A 14,072-nucleotide genomic window follows, 5' to 3' on the forward strand; every position below is an offset into this window, starting at 1 on the left:
TCAAGGATGAGGGACTGGACACAAGATGCAAATACTAGAGATTCACTGGGAGGCAGGAATCACTGGGGACCATCCTGGAAGCTGGATGCCACTGTCTGAGAGAGTCTGATTTCACAGGTGTGTGGGGTAGAGCTTAGGAAGTAACTGTTTTAAACAAGCACCCAGGTGACTGCTGCATTAACCCAACAAAGAATTACTGGCTCAGTGATCAGTTCCCCTTCCAGGTGGCTGCAAAATAGGCACCTGAAATTTGATTTTCCTGGGTTGTGAGCAAGGGATGAGGAATGCTATTTGGTTGCTTTGATTGATACATATAGTAGAAGAATTTGGATATTCCTGAAAATGACCCCTGGGCCTGTAAATGGACCTCGGTAGAAAAGACAGTGCGTAGATGTGCTGAGTGATGTAAGGGTCCCCACTCTGGAGACAGAGTGACTGAGAATTTGGGTTTTTCTTGACCCTTTCTTCATCTATAAAATAAAAGTAATTATTACAGTGAGTGTGTTTCACTTTGAGATTTAAAAAAGAGTAAAAGACCCACATGATCATTTTGGGGGTCGTAGGGCCCCGTGAGAATTACATGATAGCTGTGGATCCTGCAGGGACACCAGTTATGCATTCCTGCCTGGCGCACCTTTCTCCCCTCCTGGTAACATCACTCTGATTTATAGTGAGGAGCCATCTCTTCTTTGATTAGTCCCATTCTAGGCTACCTGCATAGGCAAGGTGAGGCCTGACCAATCAGAGCACCTACCCATCCCCCAGCACAGTGACTGGCTCACGTAAGGCACATGACTGCAGAGCTGGTCCAATGCTTTCCAGGACTAAGGCAAGAGATACTAGGAGCCCGATCTTCTTTTTCTGCTGGAATGTCTCTCTGGCTGGTGGCATGTAAGCAAGGACCTGTGTCAGTCATTGTTATGCTGGAGGACACACCAACCTGAGAATGAAGCCAACACACAGATACAAAATAGAAAAGAACCAAGTATTGATGCTGTCTTGTGAGTGCCTGGATTAAGCCACACTTAAACTTCCAGGTTACACCAGGCAGTAAATTCTCCCTTTAGGCTTAATAACTTTGAGTTGAGTTTCTGACACTTGTGAAGTCTTGCATAATACAGCAACTGAAGTGAGACCATTTTGAAATGCTAAAAGCCCCAAATAGATGCAAATTATCTGTATTAAATTTTCATGCATTTGCTACCTTTGATGGTGAGGAGGCAAGGTGATATTTTCCTGGATCACTCTCCCATCCCTTTGGGAAAAGTAATTGTTTTGTTTTGAGAAGCAGACATTTGGCCACTACCAGAGAAATAACACAATTCTGTTTCTCAGAGTGTGAACATGTCTCCAGAATGGCATATTTGCTGTGCTAGACTGAACACGTATTGAGCACTTGCTGAAGACTAGGCATTCTCCTTTACCAAAATTAACTTGTTTCAGATTCACAGAAAAAAAACCTCAACCAAACTATGAATAAATAGAATTTACAGTTTTGACGTTTTCTTTCCCCACTAGATGATTGGCTCTTGCTACTGGCTTATATTAGAATTTGGTATGAGATGGTAGTTGACTTAGCACAAAGTTTTATAAGGCAGGATAATTCATTGAGATATTAATTTGTGTTTTGTTTTTCTACAGGAAAAGAATCAGAATGCAGGGGAGTTGTTTGTCAATTCTCCTCTGTACTAGATACTGCTAGTAAAGGGGAAAAGCGGATGGACACGAGGTAGACAGGATGTGCCATGTCTGCTACTATGGTACTCAATAAATGTTTGTTTCCTTCTCTCTTTCCTTTTCCATCTTGTTACACATTGTGACAAACTGGACAAGTAGTCATCTGCAGGCACAAATGTCCCAGGGGGAGTTGAAAGCTACTCTATAGCCAATGACCTACTTACAAAGCCCGTGAATTCACATCAGGCAGAGGACTGGGTTAATGAGAGCTTTCAGGGATGCTGTAGGAGAGTGAAGGGCTCTGATTCCACTGCCTGTCACAGAACATCTCCATTCATAGCTCGATGATGATGTGCAGCCTAGATGATGCTGGTCTTAGGTCTCAAAGGGAGAGACAGGGAGACAAGTACCTTTGAGGAATAGGGGAATATCAGATACAGTGGGAGTGGAGGGAAGGAGACTCCTCAACACCAGAAGGGGATTGGTTGGCTCTCTACAGATGCTGTGATGCTCTGTAGGGTCCTGAGGGGATGGCTGGAACCCCACTGGTGGTTGGGATGGGGTGGTGTGGAAGGACTGGGATACTCCAAAGGAAGATGGGCCCTGATTACTGGGGCTTTCAGTCTGCACAAAGATTTCTGTGGCCAAATTTACACAATTCTGTAGAGCTGGATGATAGCCCATCAGCCACACATAGGGAACTGAAGACCAGAAGCCTAGCCTTTGTTTCCTGAGCCCCACATTAAGCCTCTCAGATTCCAGTGCCACCTTAGAAAGGTGGGAGAACCACCTCCAAAATATGGAGATTGAATTTCTCACTAACGCCATAGGTAGGAGAGGGGAGGTTTGTCAGGGTTGATTTTTAAAAAAAATGAGCATGGCATTCATTGTGTATTTGATTGTGCAACCTGGGTCTTATAGACAGAGCTGCCATTGAATGTGTACTTACGCCAGGCACTGTGCTGACTCTTATTATTATAACTTATGGTATTGCCTTTACTCTTCAAAGCAAGCCCATGATAGTAGGTATTATTACATTTTATAGATAAGGAAACAGGGAGTTTAGATTGCTTGTTGTAGTGTATGCTATTGGTGCCCCTCTGCACTTACTCTGTTAGGTCTTACCATTTCATGGTTCTAATTGCCAGCATGTGCAGCTTTTTTCCCCCCAAGGGATCTCATTGACCACCAGAGTCCCCATGCATAGCAGGCCAGAAGTGGCAGGGATTTAATGCCCCCAGGGGCAGCCCTTGAATAATGACTTATAGGAGGAGTTGGTGTATAAATACCCCAGCTCCCTTGTTCCTTGGATGAGTTACCACTGAGGCAGTGTTCAGCACTGGCTCCCAGGGGTCTCCAGAAGAATTCAATTCCAGTTGCACATCTTGGTAGCTACCTTAATATACACCCTGCATGACCCCTGTCCCCTGCTGGTACTTCAAGAGGTCACCTTCTAAATAAACTACTTGTACTCCAATTCTTGTCCCAGAGGAAATTTCTGAGTGATCCCAAATGGAGACATTTGCCCATGAGAGTGAGTTGAGGAGCTGAGATTTGAACCCTATTCTGAATCTCTCTGATGCCTGTGCACTTAGGCACTGCTCTAGAGCACTCTTTTAAGCTCAATATACCAGCATTTCAAATATCTGCAAGGACATCATTATGTATAAGTTCTCTGCCACTCAACAAACATGCAAACAGTGATCTCACTGGATGTATGTATATAGGATGAGCATATTTTTCACAGATGCCCAGTCTTTTTTCACAAGTGGAATGGCAGGAGGGTGGATTCCAGAGGCCAGTTGCAGAGTGGAGTTCTGTGCTTTGTTGGGAAGGAGGAAGGAGGGGTCTGGTACTCAAGAAAGAGCCCATGTGCTAATGCTGGCTCTAGTTAGCATGCTGCCTGAGTACCTCTTCTCCAAGCTGGCCATCTCTCAGCTGGGCGATAAAGTAATTTAACTAGGGCTGTCTTTCAGGCTAGAGTTTCTGGAGATTGCTCCTCATTTATCACAGAGGAAAAATTGGGATCTGCAGCCCGTGGGCTGCCAGCATCATCTAGGCTGCGTCATTGATCTTTGAGTGGTGAAGTTCTGCAATGGGTAATGGAGTCAGAGCCTATATGCTCCAGCAGCCATGAAAGCTCGTCTCGACCCAGTCCTCTGCCTTATGTGAATTCTGTGGCTTCATGTTTAGTCATTGCCAATGGGGTGGAAGTTGATGGACCCTAGAAAGATCCTCTGCCTACACATGCCTGCTCTGCTGGTTTGTCATGATGTCTCTCAAAAGAGAAGGGAGAGGGAAGTGAAGGAAATTTTTTTTGAGTACTATTGCAATAGAAATTCTATTATTTGCCTATCTGCAGGGGTCTGCAAACTTTTTCTGAAAAGGGCCTGAGAGTAAATATTTTAGACTTTTTGAGCTGCATGGTCTCTGTGGCAATTGCTCAACCTGCTGTTCTAATACAAAAGCAGCCAAAGACAATGAAGAACAATGCATGTGGCTGTGTTCCAATAAAACTGTATTAAAGATAAAAACAGGCTGTGGGCTTGATTTGGCCAGCAAGTCAACACTGGCATACAGCACCCATTCTCTCTTACCCTCTTTTCAAATAGTATCTGGTTTTTTATTCCACCTCTCTCCACCTGTCCTATGTGCTCCTGGAAGACTGACTCTACCCCAGCCATCAGGGTAGATTTTGATTGGCTTAAGGCAATCAGTACAATCCATTTCCCTGGACATTGATTGATTCAGAGTTGGCCATGTGGCCTAAGTCAGTCCAATCAGGGTTAATGGCAGGACTCTTGCTTGTGATGTTCAGAGGAAGACATTCTGTGTGTGTGTGTGTGTGTGTGTGTGTGTGTGTGTTGTGTGGGTTTCAAACATGAGACATGGAGCTGCTGCAGCTATTTTCCTTTTATGAGGAAATCCTGCTTATGGAGGAAGTCAACCACAGTGAAGAAGTAACAACCAAGAGAATTAGAAATGAAGAGTGGGCCCTGAGACTTTCCAATTATATATTACTTTTTAAAAATGCCAGTTTGAGATAAGTTTTATAGACTTGTAGCAGTATGGATCTTAATAGACCTTCATGTGGCTGAATGTTGTGCTTTACAGATATCACCTACTTTATTTATTTATTCATTTTAATTAATTAAAAATATTTTTGTATTATTTTTTTATTGGAGTTTGATTTGCCAACATATAATGTAACACCCAATGCTCATCCCATCCAGTGCCCCCTCAGCGCCTGTCAATCAGTCACCCTATCCCCCCGCTCACCTCCCCTTCTACTACCCCTTGTTTGTTTCCCAGAGTTAGGAGTCTCTCATGATATCACCCAATTTAATAGTTGTAGCAACTCTATACAGAAGGCCTTCTCATTCCTATTTAAGAGATGTTGAAACTAAGACATAAAATGACTAAGCGGCTCCCCTAAAGTCACACAACATAGGCATGATCATGTATGACCATGTGGACCCCTCCTCCATTTTCTTATTGTGGCACCAGATTCTGCCCCTGACCACTGCGATGTATGACTCTTGAGAGGGACATGTGATGTAAGCTAAGCCAATTAGAACACTTCTCTGGGATTTTTCTCTCTGGAGCTGGAGGAGAAGAATTCTTTCTTTTCTGATTGTGCAGCTTCTTTTTCTAGAAATTTCTTTTCTATCCATATCCACACGATTGTAGATGGAATAGCCATGTTACAACATGATCCTGCCTCTGGACACAGTTGATTGGTTCAAGGGTGAAAACTTGACCCAAGAAAGACTAATAAACTCTGTAATGGTTTCAATATATATATATCCACAAGTTCTCTGATACTCTTTCTTTCAAACAGTGAAGCCTAATTTCCTTTTCCTTGAATATGGGCTGGATGCCTTCATCTTAATGAATAGAATGATGATACGTGATTTACAAGGCTGTTCATAAAAAGGATCTGTCCTGGATCACTCATGGGCATTCTAAAGAGAGGCCCACATGGTGCAGAGCTGTAACAACCAGAACTAACTTCCCAGCCAGGTGCACGAGCTATTTTGGAAATGGATTCTATCACCCTGGTCTAGCCTCCAGATGATTTCTGGCATATGAGAGACCCTGAGTCATGACCCATGGAAACTATGTGAGATAATAAATGTGGTTGCTCTTTTAAGCTGCTTAGCTTTGGGATAATTTGTTATGCAGCAGCAGATAACTGATACAAGACCTTCACTGAAATTTTTTGGGCTTGGGATTGAGAGTCAGGCTAGGTGGATTTAGGATCTGTTGGCAGCCATATCTCCTACCATAGAGATCAGTGTCAGGAAAAAGCCAGTTTTCAGAGACACACACACACACACACACACACACACACACAGAGAGAGAGAGAGAGAGAGAGAGAGAGAGAAATGTGGAAGGAGATGACCTATAGTGGATGTGTGTTGTTTCTCCCTATCTAGCATCTCTTCTATCTTTTTTGGTGGCAATACACTGATTTGCCATGGCATGAACCACCTTTTCCTCATTGAAAGTTCATGTGAGTTGAGTAGGACTGATTCTACACTCTCTTCCAAAATGAGCATGTAATTGACACAGTTTTAGCACCTAAATGAAGGAGTTCCTGAAGCCACAGTTATATAAGCCAATAAGTGGCTTCCCCCCAAACTTTTTTGCTAAAGCTGGTTTGACATGGATTTCAAATATGAGTCAGAGGCCAGCCTGAAACGGGACCAGAGATGAGCAATGGAGGGAGATGAAATTTCTAATGGCACACCAGTTCCTGTTTCCAGCTGTTCCTGAAACCCAGCCAAGTCCTGTCTTTAATAATAGCAGAGGCAACAGCAACAACAAACATTTACTCAAGGCTTATAATAAATTCCACCTTTTGCTAATTTAGTTTCTCTTACTTGCAACCCCAAAAGTCTTAAAAAACACAATATCCATTGCAAAAATATCTGGAAGGGGAGAGAATGTGCTAAGGGAATGTGCTAAGGGAATGAAATTTAAATCAAGGTTTACAAAAAGACACAAGTGGGAAATCATGCAAGACTGTAATTGCGTCATGCGTAAATTTTGCCTAGACCTTCTCTGTGCTTAGGGCCCCTTGTGTGGGAGCATAGTCCCACAGGGAGACCTTCATGGATTGGATGCCAAGCAGATTCAGGCAAGGGGAGCGGGCAGAGAATTCAAAGCAAGGCATATGTCTGAAAGCCTTCTGAATATTTAAAAGTAGGACCTAAATCTATCTTCTCATAAAGAATGGCAGGGATGGGAAATGGTATGGGAAGGTGAGGTTTTTCTACTGATCACCCATCACCTCCCTTATTTCTGTATTTTTTTTCTTAGATCTTTTTTTCTTTTTTGTATAGGATGGAAAGCACAAGTCCTCTCCCTCCTCTCTCCAGAAGTATCCACTTTTTGAAAATGTTTTCATATTTATTTTATTTTTGAAATAAACTTTATTTTTAAGAGCAATTTTAGGTTCATGTTAAAACCGAGAAGAAGGTACAGAGATTTCTCATGTATGCCATGCCCCTACACATGCACAGGCTCCCCCACTACCAACATCCTGTACCAGAGTGGAACATTTGTTACAATTGATGAGCTTACACTTAACACGTCATTATCACCCTGAGTCCATAGCTTCATATTCAGGCTTGCTCTTGGTAGTGTATGTTCTATGGGTTTGGACAAATTTATAATGACACGTATCCAGCATTACAATATCATACAGAGTAGTTTCCCACCCTAAAAATTCTCTGAGCTCTACTCATCCCTCAGTATCTACTTTTTAACCATGTGGATTTTAACCTTGCAGGATTTTTCCTATGCATTTGCACACCTTGTTACCCAGAACTGGGTTCCCTTTTTGGTGATTGTCAAGCCAAAGGACACAACCTAGCCAAAGAATAGAAGCAGCCACTCTGGAAAACTGTGTGGATGTTCCTCAAAGAGTTAAAAATAGACCTGCCCTACGACCCAGCAATTGCACTGTTGGGGATTTACCCCAAAGATACAGATGCAATGAAACACCGGGACACATGCACCCCGATGTTTATAGCAGCAATGTCCACAATAGCCAAACTGTGGAAAGAGCCTCGTGTCCATCGAAAGATGAATGGATAAAGAAGATGTGGTTTATGTATACAATGGAATATTACTCAGCCATTAGAAATGACAAATACCCACCATTTGCTTCAACATGGATGGAACTGGAGGGTATTATGCTGAGTGAAATGAGTCAATCTGAGAAGGACAAACATTATATGTTCTCATTCATTTGGGGAATATAAATAATAGTGAAAGGGAATAGAAGGGAAGGGAGAAGAAATGGGTAGGAAATAGCAGAAAGGGAGACAGAACATAAAGACTCCTAACTCTAGGAAACGAACTAGGGGTGGTGGAAGGGAGGGGGGCGGGGGGTAGGGGTGAATGGGTGACGGGCACTGAGGGGGGCACTTGATGGGATGAGCACTGGGTGTTATTCTGTATGTTGGCAAATTGAACAGCAATAAAAAATAAATTTATTATAAAAAAAACAGAATAGGAGGAAAAGAAAGGGTTTTACTTGGAAGGAGAAAGGAGAACACCTGGGATATTACCCAAAGCAAGGTCCCCTCAATCAACAAAACTGGGGAAGTTTCAAGCTAAGAGCGCATACATATTTATGAAGGGGCCTCAGCATGGAATGGGGGCAAAAGTCATCTTAAGGTGACAGAGTCCAGGTAGAAGTCAACATTACCAATTCTCTGTCTTTAGTTGGTCTGGCATCTGAGTGCTCAGAGGTTTAGATCCTGCAGAGATAACTCAAGAATGTACCTCAGGTCAATCTTTACTTTTGAACCAGCACTGGTAGGGACAAACAGGGCTAGGCAGGACTAGGTAGGGGGCCATGGAAGCAGGCTAACAAAAATTCCAAAAATGCTGAGGTGTAAGGAAACTAGAGATAAAGGAACAAGCCAGACCACCCTGCCCTAAGGTGTGGGCGAGGAGGGTGTCTTGTTATAATAGCTACTTGTGACCAGCAAAGAATAACCTACCAGACCCCAAAGAAGAAGTAAACCATTAAAGATGTTATCAATGTTGATGTCAATAGATAATGTTAAAAGGATTTAGGTTCCCTGATTAGGCTTCCAATAAAAGACCAACCCTACAAGTCCTCAGTGGCAACCCTGTCGGGTCCCCTCTCACTTCTGAGGACTTTCTCTGTATCTTAATAAACTTTCGTCACTTTCCTCACTCTCCTGTGTCTGCAAGATCCATTCTTCAACTCCATGAGACAAGAACCAAGCTCTCCTGCATCATTTTGATGCCGAAACCTGGGATCAGTCCCAGCAAAGGGTGAGTAAATGGGGACTCTCATTTCTTTCCTGGGAGACTTCTTTCCCTTGGATAGCCTCTTCTCGTAACAAACATCAAAACCGGGTACCTGTCAGCCACTTAAAGGCAAATAACAGCCAGAGTGATCATTGTCCCATTCCCTAACAGCAGCTTGGGTTACTATTCCAGGGGGAGGAAGGAGTTAGGGACAAACAGGGGTAGGCAGGGCTAGGAAGGGGGCCATGGAAGCAGGCTAACAAAAATCCCCAAAATGCTGAGGTGTAAGGAAACCAGAGATAAAAGAACAAGCCAGACCACCCTGCCTAGGTGTGGGCAGGGAGGGCAGCTTTTTATGACAGTCATCTGCGACCAACAAAGAATAACCAGACCCCAAAGAAGTAAGCCATTAAATATGTCATCAATAGTCCTTACTCAATGGTGGTATCAATAGATAATGTTAAGAGGATTTAGGTTCCCTGATTAGGCTTCTGATTAAAGATCAACCCTACAAGCCTTCAGTGGCAACCGTGTCGAGACCTCTCACTCCTGAGAGCTTTCTCTGTATCTTTACTTAATAAATTTCTGTCCCTTTCCTCACTCTCCTGTGTCCACGAGATCCATTCTTCGACTCCGTGAGACCAAGAACCACGCTCTCCCGTATCAGTTTCACCTCTGATTTATTGTCTTGATGTTAGGCTATCTCCTGGCTTGACAGTGTCTGCTTGTTCTTACATTTTTATGTAAGAACTCTTACCCACCCATTTCCCTATCTCCCTACGCCCCCCTTAAAAGCATTATCTGTGGGGTCTATTCTGCAATTTCAACATACCCCAGGAAATTCTGCAAGAAATGCTCTTTGGGCAAGTAGATCACAAGATGGCAGGGACCTAAAATGGCTTTTCTTATGTCACAAAGCTATCCCTCATCTTTCTTTCTCCTAAGACCCCTAACTTGTTCTGCTTATAACCTGTGTATATGCCTAAATGTAGTTTTGCGTTTCTCTTCTAATGATACTTTTCATATAATACTTACAGGTCTGGGACTTGCTTTTTGTCACTTAGAAATAAGTCTTGTGAGTACAAGATCTTTTTTTTTTTGAGAGAGAGTCGCACATGCATATCCGTGTGAGTGGGGGAGGGGCAGATAGAGAGGGAGAGACGGAATCCCAAGTAGTCTCTGCACCAAGCACAGAGCCCAACATAGGACTCCATCCCACAACCCCAAGATCATGACCTGAGCTGTAACCAAGAGTCAGCCACTCAAACCAATTGAGCCATCCACATGCCCCAAGAACAACTTCATTTTTAAAAGATACTTAACTCTCCAATGAAATATTCCGATGGAATATGTATGCTTCATGTTCCTGTTGATAGTCATTTAATTATTTCCAGCTTTTTCTGTGTTTCATGCACAATCTTGTCCATAATATTTGTGCATGTGTTTTTGTAGAAAACATGCATCTGATAGCTGGGAGGGTAAAGGTTGTGCAAGTTTGGAACTCTGATGGGAGTGGGCTGTTGCTATGGGATATGTTGTGCTAGTTTACATGTTCATCACAGTGGCTTCCAACTCTACTCCATCAATGGCACTGGAAGGCAATTTCTAGCACTTTGTTTTTGCTGATCTGATTAGCAAAAAGGATATCCTTTTGCTGTTTTAATTTGAATTTCCTTTATTTTTTCAACTCGCAAACAACTTCCTTTTTCTGGAGTCTACTCACCATCCCACTCCCTCCCACTGTCCCATACCACCATTCCTTTTTCTGGAAGAACCTGGTTGACTGTAATTCCTTTCCTGCTCCAAGTCCTCAGGCCAGGGTTGTTAGCATAACCTAAACTGTGGCTTTGAGCTACTCACTGGATTCCTTTTAGAGCTGTACTCATGGTGAGGAGGAAGATGGCTTTCTGGAGGGCGAGTGGTGTTCTTTGGCCTTTCACCTTCAAGATTTCCCCCGGGGACTTGGCTGCCCATGGGTTTGTTTTTTGTTGTTGTTGTTTTTAAGATTTTATTTATTTATTCATGAGAGAGAGGGCAGAGACACAGGCAAAGGGAGAAGCAGGCTCCATGCCGGGAGCCTGATGCGGGACTCGATCCTGGGACTCCAGGATCACACCCTGGACCAAAGGCAGGCACTAAACCGCTGAGCCACCCAGGGATCCCCCTGCCTGTGGGTTTGATAGAGCAAATGGATAAGAGCTTTGAGAGCCCAGAGACATTCTGAATTGATGGTGGTTTTGCAATCAGAAGCAGAGGAAAAGTGTGTGGGTCAGGATTATGGGTGTGGGTACCACTGCCTTGGAATGAGTGGGAGAGAAATGGGGATGAAAACATGGTGGAATAAATAAAAAATAATCATTTTATATTATGAAACGCACATGTGTCAGGCACAACACTAAGGACCTGAGATGCGTCACCTCCCTTAATCCCCACTATAACCCTATGAACTTGGTACTAGTGTCACTCCACTTATAAATGTGAAAACCAAGGCTTAAGGGATGAACTGCTTTGATGAAGACTACGTAGCTGGCAGGTGGCTGGGCTAAGACTCCACCTGCTGTCATCTCGTTCCTTCCTAACCATTACAAACTGCCCGCTCTTAAGGTTAACCTTTGACTAGCCCTATGTATCCTAATGATGAACTTGGATCTGTATTACTTCATTTCACACAGACCTTGTCCTCATCTTACACCAGAGGAAACTGAGACTCAGAAAGCTAAATATAGGAATTGGGACTTGAACCCAGACTTTTAATTCTCAGCTCAGTTATTTTGACCTCACATCTGAATAAACCAAAGTCCCTAAGGTCAATATTTTTGTTGCTGAATATTTGGCCTAGCCTTTTGGATAACCACCTACTGCTTACCAGCCAGTGCTGTCACACATTGGTAGATAAATTAAGGGAAAAAAGGAAAAAATTCCTTAAAAAAAGATTTTACTTATTTATTTGAAAGAGAGAGAAGAAAGAAACAGCATGAACTGGAGGGGCAGAGGGTGAGGGAAAGAGACTCTTAAGCAGACTCTACACTGAGTGTGGAGCCCGATGTGGGGCTCCATCCTATAACCCTGAGATCATGACCTGAGCTGAAACCAAGAGTCATCTGCTTAACCGACTGTGCCACCCATGTGTTCCCAGGAAAAAAGATTTTTAAAGAAATAAAATAGCTAGTTTTTTTATTATTAAAGAAATAATACATGTCCATCGCTGGAAAGTCATAAAATAGGAAGAACCAAAAAATACACTAAAATGATCCATGATCCTACTATCCAGAGTGAAGATAATTTTTTTTTGGCTTTTTGATATATATTATTCTAGTCTTTTTCTATATGTATACCCCACCACTACTTTTTAATAGCACATAATGAGTACACACACACATATATATTTAAGATTTTACTTATTCATGAGAGACACACAGAGGGAGAGAGGCAGAGACATAGGCAGAGGGAGAAGTAGGCTCCCCAAAGGTGTGGGACTTGATCCCAGAACCCCGGGATCACAACCTGAGCCAAAGGCAGATGCTCAATCACTGAACCACGCAGGTGCCTCTATATTTTTTAATCTTAAGTGGGCTCCATGTCCAGTGTGGGGTTTGAACTCACGACTCTGAGATTAAGAGTCTAATGTTCTAGAATTGAGCTAGCCAGGTGCCCTGGCAAACATATGATTATATTTTGATAACTAGCATTCTTTTCAATTTGTCAGGAACAAATTAATTTACATGTTGAAGCCTGTGTATTGTTGAGTCCTAAAAACTTCAGGTGCTGAACACAAGAGGGACCTGCCCCATGGTGCTTATAGTCTAGCTAGACAAAAACTATTTAAACAAGCAATTACACAAAAATCACTTATAGTAGTTTCCTGTTAACCATGGGGGATACATTCTAAGACACCCTGCCCCTTGTGCCTGAAGCCACAGATAAGCCTGAACCCTATATATACTATGTTTGTTCATATATATTGTAAAAACCAAAATTCAACTGAGTAACTTTGAAGATCTCATTGCTTTTATTAAGTGATTCATGAATCAGGCAGCAACCTGTCTAGCAAGTAGAGGAGAGCTCCTAGGAGTTGTACAAACTGGAAGACCTTTAGAGAGAGGAGGGTGGGTAAGGATATTATTAGCAAAAGAAAAGAAAGGTTTGGTCCAGGCAAGGTCACCTTACCTTAGGGAGAAGGGCAGTGAGTCTTATCAGGTGGATCATCTCTTCCTTTAAGGAATGGAGAGGGCCCATGTGACAGATGATCTCTTTAGTGTGGATCAGAAAATTCCTGACTGACCAGGACTGAATTTAGACCTGATGACTAAATTTCTAGGGGAGATTGGAGTGCAGTTAAGTTAGATATTAAGTCCTGATTTGGTCACTTGGCCTAAGTAGTTTTCTTTTTAATAACATACACACCTATGACAAAGTTTAATTTATAAATTAGGCACAGAAATAGATTAACAACGACTAATACAAAAATAGAACAATTATAACAATATACTTTAATAAAAGTTCCATGAATGTCATCTCTCTCAAAATATCTTATTGTACTGAACTCACCCTTTTTGTGATGACGTGAGATGATAACATGCCTCTGTGATGGGATGAAGTGAGGTGAGTGACATAGGCATTGTGACTTAGTGTTAGGCTACTATGAGCCTTCTGACCATGTATCAGAAGGAGGATCGTCTACTTCTGGGTTGCATTGCACCGTGGGTAGCTGAAACAGAATAAGGGTGGGGGGGACTACTGTATTTACACTTGTGATAAGTGTTATAAAAGCAAGAAAAGGGGGGAGTCTTCAACAATATATAATAGAGTCAAACCTAGCTTTGTGGGGTGAGGGGAGGGGTTGTCTGAGGAGGAGACAATGAAACAGCCTCAAGGGATGAATAAGTAGAAGTGTGGGAGGAAGGGGCTGTCCAAGAAATAGAAAGGTAGCCAGTGTAGCTACAGTGCAGGGAGCAAGGTTAGGGGTGGGAGTAGGGATGGAACAACATGAGGCAGGAAAGATGGGCAGGGACCAGATCTTTCTTTATAAAGTATCAAGAATTTGTCCTTAATCCAAAATCAATGGGAAATGATCAAAGGGTTTTAATACACAGGCATGT

At 42.7% G+C, this 14,072-nt stretch overlaps 1 long non-coding RNA gene across 3 annotated transcripts in view; it reads left to right on the forward strand.

The window, feature by feature from the left end:
* Positions 1 to 14,072, forward strand: part of LOC144300044 (uncharacterized) — a 65,192-nt gene that overhangs the window by 10,186 nt on the left and 40,934 nt on the right. For all 3 annotated transcript variants that reach the window (XR_013366686.1, XR_013366685.1, XR_013366684.1), the window contains exon 3: positions 1,642 to 8,997. This is a non-coding gene — a long non-coding RNA (uncharacterized LOC144300044). The remainder of the gene's footprint in view (positions 1 to 1,641; positions 8,998 to 14,072) is intronic.

Source organism: Canis aureus, chromosome 27 (assembly GCF_053574225.1).
Source record: "Canis aureus isolate CA01 chromosome 27, VMU_Caureus_v.1.0, whole genome shotgun sequence".
NCBI classification, from domain to species: Eukaryota; Metazoa; Chordata; class Mammalia; order Carnivora; family Canidae; genus Canis; species Canis aureus.